This window comes from Fukomys damarensis, unplaced genomic scaffold (genome assembly GCF_012274545.1).
Source record: "Fukomys damarensis isolate Sample0158 unplaced genomic scaffold, DMR_v1.0_HiC HiC_scaffold_2, whole genome shotgun sequence".
Taxonomy (NCBI): Eukaryota; Metazoa; Chordata; class Mammalia; order Rodentia; family Bathyergidae; genus Fukomys; species Fukomys damarensis.
Window position 1 is genome coordinate 19007959 of NW_022900914.1, and position 8529 is coordinate 19016487.

At 37.8% G+C, this 8529-nt stretch overlaps 1 long non-coding RNA gene across 2 annotated transcripts in view; it reads left to right on the forward strand.

The window, feature by feature from the left end:
• Window positions 1-4762, forward strand: part of LOC104848787 — a 15371-nt gene extending 10609 nt beyond the window's left edge. The window contains exons 2-4 of one of the 2 annotated variants that reach the window (XR_776528.3): window positions 1519-1570; window positions 4248-4312; window positions 4659-4762. This is a non-coding gene — a long non-coding RNA (uncharacterized LOC104848787). Of the gene's footprint in view, window positions 1-1518; window positions 1571-4247 lie in introns of both variants that reach the window. The other variant, XR_002024744.2, reaches the window with a different exon arrangement.
• The last annotated feature ends 3767 nt before the right edge of the window (window positions 4763-8529 follow it).

Below are 8529 nucleotides of genomic sequence, written 5' to 3' on the forward strand. Positions count from 1 at the left end.
GGTACTGGGGATCGGACTCGGGAACTTGTGCTTGTGAGGCAGGCGGCAGAACCGCTGAGCTAAATCCCCAACCCTAAACTTTTATTCTTTAAACAAAAACAAGCCTAAAGGAATACAGAAAGTTCTCATTTCTTAAATATTCAAAGTGAAAATAGTGAAGTCTTGGGTTCAGTCCCCCCACACTGCGAAAAAGAAAAAAAAATTGTACAAAATGAAAATAATGTCATTGCATTCTGTGACAGAAACATATGCTATAGAATGATTCATTGAGCTATGGATATTTATGCTTCCCTCAATCCCTGTGAGTATTTTCCAGATTTCTTGGCTATATGTGTGACATGGAATTTAGGGAATGATGGTGGACATCTGAGAAAATAAATGAGCCACAGAGGGAATAGGTCAGCCTTTAAAATGTTGGAAAAAAGGTGTGTGTGGGGGGGGCTAAACAGAAACGATAAGCGGGGTACTAGAGAAAGAAATTGTGAGTTTATGCCTAAGGAATAGAAAGGATTAGATGAAACTCAAGTGTGACCCTATACCATGATATCCTCTTTGATGTCCTTTGAGAACTGCAAATAAAGATTAGAATATCTTTTTTGAATCACTGTGTTTGCTTTTTTTTGTAGGAGACCCTGAACAGAGGTTGAGGTATGTGGGACTCCAGAATGTATTAGGGTTACAAGAAGAATGCCAATGAGAAACCTGGCAATGCTTTTAACCCACTAAAATGTATCTGGTAATATCTAAGAAGTCACACCCCACTGTGGTGGTGCATGCCTGTAATCCCAGAACTCTGGGAGGCTGAGGCAGGAGAGTTGAAAGATTAACCCAGCCTGGGAAATGTTGTGACTTAGCAAGACTCTGTCTTAAAATCAAAAAAAAAAAAAAAAAAAAAAAAAAAAAAAAAAAAAAGGGCGGGGCGGAGCTGAGGATATAGCTCAGTGGGAAAGCCCCAGCTTCAAACCTTAGTATTAAAAAATAAAAAATTGGGCCAAGGATTTAGCTCACTGGTGCTGTGCCTGCCTTGCAAGCACAAAGTCCTAAATTCGATCCCAGGTACAAAAATTTTTTAAAAATAAAAATATCAAAAACTAAGAGAAATCACAACACAGAAGCTTTCTTTCTTTATTTTTTTTATTTCTTTTCTTTTATTTCTTTTGGATACAGGGTCTCACTATGTAGTTGAGTCTGACCTGGAACTCACTATAGAGCCCAGGCTGGTCTTGAACTCACAGCTGTCCTCCTGCCTCAGCCTCCTGAGTGCTGGGATTACAGGTGTGCGCCACCACGCCTGGCAGAAGCTTTCTTTAGAATGACTCTTTGAATTATTTTCTCCCATAATTTACAGCCAGGGAAACCAAATCTTAGAGAACTGAAAGCCAAAGGCAGATTAACTGAACGTCTACTGAACCTTGATTATTGAGTTTCAGTGTGTACTACGTATTGGAGAAGCAGAAATAAATAAAGTCTGTTCCTAGTTCTCAACCACTAAGCCACTCCTTCTTTTTTGTTTCCCAGTCCTTCCTGGAGGTTTGATACACCCTTTGAGCTTGGGTGAGGCTGGTTCACGGTAAGCCCCAAACTGAAGGTCACCTACACATACAGCCAGTTCACAGTAAATATTGACTCCAGGTTGGCAGTTCTAAACTGATGCAAACTTCCAATCAGAATTGCAAAGGTAAGGTAGATAGGAGAATTCACATACACTCCTGGGAGGCCTGCAAATTGGCACAACAACAGTGTAAGCCAATCTAATGAGTTCTATTAAAAGTTAAAGATGCCCTTATTTCACAGTCTAATAATTCGACCTCTTCACGTATTCCCTCCCAAAACTGTCCCTCAAATGTAGGAGACATGTAAATGCATGTTCACTGAAACACTATCTTCAACAGAAAAAAATCCAAAGTAACCGAAATGTCCATTAACCTGAAAATTGGTAAGTAAATTGTGTAATCACAAAGTGGAATGTTATGTATTGGCTAAAATAAATGAGCAAGATAGCATGCATGAGGCCCTGAGTTTGACCCCCAGTACTACAAATAAGTAAGTAAGGGCTGGGGATTTAGCTCAGTGGTTCTGCTGCCTGCCTCCTAAGTGCAAGGACCCAAGTTCATCCCCGGTACCAAAAAAACCCAAAACAAATAAGTAAATAAGTGAACTAGAACTGAAACTACAATATATATAAGTCTTTAAAAAATATAATATTGAATGAAAAAATGAAGATACATGAAGTATGTTATCATTTACAGTAAGTTTAAACACATGAGGGCTGGGGATTTAGCCCAGTGGTTCTGCCCCTGCCTCACAAGCTCAATGTCCCAAATTTGATCTCCAGTACCAAAACCAAAACCAAAATAAAACAAAAAACACATGAAGCCACGCCTATAATCCCAGCACTTGGGAGGCTGAGGCAGGAGGATCACAAATTCTAGGCCAGCCTAGACTACATAGTTCAAGGTCAGCCTGGACACATAGAGCCTGTCTCCAAAAAAAAAAAAAAAAAAAAAAAAAAATCCAATAAAAAATGAGCAACTGCAATGAATAAAAACTTCTCAGAAGAAGTACAAATAAAATACCTGAAAAAATGTTCAACATTGCTAGCCATTAGAAAAATGCAAATCAAAACAACATCGAGATGCTATCTTTCTCCAGAAAGGATGGCTATCCTAAAGAAATCACATAATAACAAGTGCTGGTGAGACTGCAGGGGGAAAAGCATTCTTTTACATTGTGTTTTGGTTTTGGTTTTGGTACTGAGGATCCAACTCTGGACCGTATGCTTGTGAGGCAGGCACAGTGCCACTGAGCTAATTCCCTACCCACTTTCTACATCGTTGGTTGGAATATAAACTAGTACAGCCACTATGGAAATGCCTCAAAAGCCTAAAAACAATTGGAAGTAGGGAGTTCTAATAATTCCTCAAATGATATATTCCATGGTTCCAAAAATATTTCAATATATGTGCTAATGTGTTTCATTTATACTGCTAGGTCCTCTTAGTTTATTGAAAAGAGAGTTTTGTGCTATTATCTATTTTTTTAAAGTGTTTTTTGTCTATAACGTACTCTAACATTTTGGCTATTCTTTTAAGATTAAGGTACACAGTGTATTAATTAATGTTATTCTTTAATTAACTTGTTATGAAATTTTGCTTTACTTTCTCATAGAAGTAAGACTGTTTTAAAGAATATTTTATTTATTAATATGTTTTATTACATTGAAACAAAGTTTATTTAAAAAAAACCCAAAAAACATAAATTCCATTAAACCTAGCTATTCCCCTTCTAAAAACCTTCTCAATAGAGTAAAAGTCATCATATTAGTGATACATGCTTATCCATATTTATAGAAGCACGGTTTATAATAGCTAAATATCGGAAACAGCCTATATGGTCATCATTAGGTGAATGGATAAAGAAAATGTGCTATTTATATACAAGGGAGGACTACTGTGCTGTGAAGAAGGATAAACTTGAGGCATCAGTAGGCAAATGGATGCACCTTGAGACCATAATGTTAAGTGAAACAAATCAGGCACACAAGTTTCAGTATTCACATGATTTCCCTTACGTGAGAAAGCCAAAATATTAATGAAAAGAAAATAAAGGCTAGACAATAGGAAGGAGGGAGATCTTTTTCAAATGGGAACTGGAGACGAAGAAGGGAGGGGAGGAAGGGAAAAAGGATTTAAAAAAGAAATAAAAATGGATTTTCTTTTTCAAATGGGGAGAGGATTAAGAGTTGGAGGAAGTGGGGCTGGGGGTTTGGCTCAGTGGTTCTGAGGTCTGCCTTGCAAGCACAAGGGCCGGCATTCAATCCCTGGTACCAAACAAAGCAAAACAAAAAAACACAAAGAGTTGGAGGAAACAAAGAGGGATAGGATGGGAGATACCCCCCCAAAATTAAAATATGTACATGTACAAACTCCCCACACTAGGTGTAATCATTATATACTGATTTTGTACTATAAACGTACTAATAAAAATACATTGATAAAATAAAGTAAAATGTATATTGCTTTGTGTTGGCATTTGGCTTTAATGTACACAAACCTTGTTTATCCCCCTCTGAAGAGGAGAGGCAATGCCTTAAGCTTCTTTAATTCTTTCTCACTGCTCAGAAGAATCTATTGAAATACTAGGAAAAATGATATATTAGCCAACAATTATAATCTTTCCTACAAAATCTTCATGTAGAAAGTTGAGAAATACTGGATTGAGCTACATTTGCTTTTATTTTCCCAAAGAGAGAACACTAATGAGCTGTGAAATGACCAAGAATCTGGCAGCAGAAGGGGAATAAAAGTAACAGGTTTGTATATTACACTTTCTAGATAATCAGCTCTTGAATGAGTAAGTGTGGAAGATGTCTTAGGGGGAAAAGCAGATTTTAAAAACTCATTTTATGACTGTGGAATTGCTTTATTGATCATTACCAGATTTATTTTGCAATCAGTGTGTGAATTTGTGTGTGTGTGTGTGTGTGTGTGTGTGTTAGGAATACAACCCCGGCATAGTAGACAAGCACTCCACCACTAAGCTGCTGTCCCTGTTTTTAGATGTCTCTGGCCCAAATTTATTAATTATCTTAGAAAAACAAAGTTCTCATGTTATGCTGTGTAACCACATGAAATTACATTACTGTTACTGTTGCTCAGCCTTCTCTCCAGTATTTATTGGACTAGTCATGGGAATGGTGGTCTAAAGAAACTAAGAAATAAGACGGCCATGGTGGTGCACACCTGTAATCCCAGCTCTCGGGAGGCTGAGGCAGAAGGATCAAGGATTGCTGTGAGTTCGAGGTCAACCTGGACTACATAGCGAGTTCCAGTTCAGTCTCAACTACATGGTGAGACACTGTCAAAAAAGCAAAAACAGGCCAGGCGTCGTGGCCCACACCTGTAATCCCAGCACTCGGGAGGCTGAGGCAGGAGGATCACTGTGAGTTCAAGATCAGCCTGTGCTACACAGTGAGTTCCAGGTCAGTCTCAACTATATAGTGAGACCCTGTCTCAACAAACAAACAAACAAACAGAAACTAAGAAATAAAAATTGTTCCCTCTATGGAACTACTAAAGGGTCTTGAAGAAAAAAATTACTTTGAGTTATTATTTATTAGTATATCTTATGAAAAGTAATTGGTTCTTGAAGGACCCACTTGAATTAATGTTTGCCTGAAAGTGTAAGGTTAGTCTATATTAGTCCAAAAGAAAGCTAAAGAGCTCAGGAAAAAGTAAGAAGTCTTGACTACATTGTCTCTCCTTGAAATTGAAAGTAGAGTATCAAAGAAGATAAACTTGGGCTGGGGATTTGGCTCAATGGTTCCGCTGCCTGCCTAGCAAGCAAAAGGGTCGGAGTTCGATCCCCAGTACCAAATAAAATATAAATAAATAAATAGGAATTCATGTAGTTACTTATGTTTTGTTTTTTGTTTTTTAAGCATAAGCAGTGTATGTTATGGTCTTGGTCAAAATCGCCACCATTTAGTCACTGGGTATTTTCCATATGGACCCTTTGTGATGTTTTATTAGGCCAGCTATCACCTCGTGGTTCTTTGATTTATGTGCTACAACACTGAAAATATAATTCCTACAGTAAACCTTATCCACATCTGCATTTATAACTGTATTTTTTACTTTTCAGTGTACCTTGGGGAGCTGTCTCTAAAAGTTACTACCTACTTCTATCTCTGTGTTGTGTCCTGGCAAAGTAAATAAGAGGTACAAAAATAACTTGAAATTTGGTAATAGAATGTGTATTTCTTCATGTTCACTTGACTTGTAGGTGTTAACGTTGAAGCAAAACACTAAAGCAAAGTGACCTGAGTCTATGTATAGTCATGATAAGCCTTACTCATTGATCACTGTGACTTTCTTTTCTCAAAGAGGAGCAAGAAAAACAATGGTATATTTAATATATCTATAAATATATTAGGTTCTTGATGTTTTCATAACTTATAATTATTTCCCCATGAGTAAAGTATAATTAATTATGGTTAGAGTCCAAGGTAAGGCCACAAAACTTATTATAATATTAGTAGGTGTGGTAGAATAAGTTGATTGAGAAACCACATCTTGTTTTCTTGTCTATTGGCTCATCGTAGAAGAACAAAAAATATTTTTCTCCTCTCCTCTCCAGGGAGAGGATTAACATGCGGTGAGTTTCCAACTCCTAGGCCATGGAGGCAGAAGATTCCTGTCCTGGAATGGGACAGGCTCCATGAAAAAGGGAATAAAAAAATTGGACTTTAAAATGGAAAAGTGGGTCTTTTGAGCTCAGAAAGAAGAGAAAAGCAGACAAGCATTATTTATACAAAATATGAGGACCTATGCCAATTTCCAAATAGTCCAGAATAGTAGAGACCACTGATAGGGGTGCCAGAAAGGCTATCCTGTCTCAAAAATAGTAATAACACTAATTTATATGCGGCTGTAATAAGCCAAGAGTGCATGTTGTAAAGTCTAGGGTTACTATTAAGAGAATAGTGAAAAATATATGACTAATATAAAATATAAATACTAAAAGAAAAAACATAATAAATAAACTCAAGCCAAGGGAAGGCAAGAAAAGAGATTTTAAGAAGGTGCAAGTTACAAGTAGGACAGATAGAAAAAAAATTGTAAGATGGTAGCTAGAAACCTAAATATATCATTAAGTATCTTTTAAAAAATGGCATAATGCCAGACATGGTGGCACATGCCTGTAATCTCAGCACTTAGGAGGCTGAGGACGGACAATTGCTACAAGTTCAAGGCCAGCCTGGGCTACACAGTGAGTTCAAGCTGAGGCTGAACTACATGGTGAAAACTTCCCACCCCCCTTTCTCTCAAACATAATATTACATTAAAAGACACGGATTAACACGCTAGCTTTATTTGCATTTGCTTTTTACAGAAGATAACAGGAGGTGTCCTGTTAACACAGTCACACAGAAAGGTCAAGATTACAGGAATAGTTAAAGAAGCTGGGTATGATAACACACGCCTGTAACCTCAGTACTGTGGGAAGCCGAGGAAGGAGGATCACAAGTTGAGCCCAAACTAGATTTAACGAGACCCTGTCTCAAAATTTAAAAATTTTTAAAAGCTGGAGGTATAGCAAAGTGTGAAGGCCCTGGGTTTAATCACCAGTACAAAAAAGAGATAAAAATATGTCTGCACGCAAACAGTAATCCTACTCCCCCAAAGTTGATATAACTGTAAAATAAAATGAAATACAAAGTAGAGGGCTGGGGATTTAGCTCAGTGGTAGCACTGCGCCTGCATTGCAAGCACAAGATCCTAAGTTTGATCCCCAGTAACAAAGCAAAAACAAACAAACAAACAAAAACAAAGTAGACTTTCAGGAAAGAAGGATTATTAAAAATAAAGTGAGGGCCGGGGATTTAGCTCAGTGGTTCTGCCTCCTGCCTTGCAAAAAATAAGCAAATAAATAAACAAATAAAGTGAAATGTTTTGTAATACAAATATCAACCCATCAGGAACACGACCATCCCATTTCTATTAATAATTAGCAATATGCTTCAAACTAAAGCAAAAAGTTGACAAAACTGCAAGGAGAGAGACAAATCTACAGTAACAGTAGGAGTGTTCGACACATTTCTCAGCAACCAACACAAAAAGTAGACAAAAAACATATTTAAACAACATGACTAATAAAATTAACAAAATCAAGATTTGTGAAATATTTCACCCCAAATCTATACTTCATATAAGGAGGAAACATTTATTGAATGTGACAATATTGAGCTATAAAGCTCACCTCAACATATCTCAAAATATTAAAACGATTTGAGCAGAGGGAAATTAAGCTAGTAATGATTTTTCAAAAAAAAATGTAAAGTTCTTAAGGACATGAAAATTAAGTAGTATAATAATACTGTGCACTGGTCTACATACCCAGACCTTTATATTTTGTGTCAGGGTTTTGCTAAGTTGCTAAGATACTCAGGCTGGGCTGGAACTTGTGATCCTCCTGCCTCAGCCTCCCTGAGTTAAGGAACATTTTTTTCTGAAGAATCCATGGGTTAAAAATGGCAGAGTAGAGACTAGCATCAGCAGCCCTAAGAAAAGCCCATGCTTATTGTAAACTGTAAAAACTGTGGGGTTTTACTCTGAATGTGTCTTTCCACAGGGCAGCCTAGAATTGGAGAAGAAATCCAGTGCAGCATTTGCCATGCTTGTAAATATTTAATGAGGAGGAAGTTGGGAAGGGGTTGTTTCAGACTGAACTACAGAGCAACTATAGGGTTTCTGGTGTCATCCTACTGCAGTGACTGGGTGGGAGGGAGATGGCCACAAGAGTCAGTGGCAGAGAGAGCACAGGCTAGACATAGACCTCTTAAAAAGTTTAAACACGGCTCAGAAGGTTATGGGGGTCTTTCCCTTCTAGTTAAGAAGCAAGGCTAAGGCCGGGGATTTAGCTCAGTGGTTCTGCTGCTTGCTGTGGAAGCTCAAGGATCCCTGGTAACCACCAGCACCACCCCCAAACAAAAAGGAAAAAAAGGAGGAGGAGGAGGAGGAGGAGGGG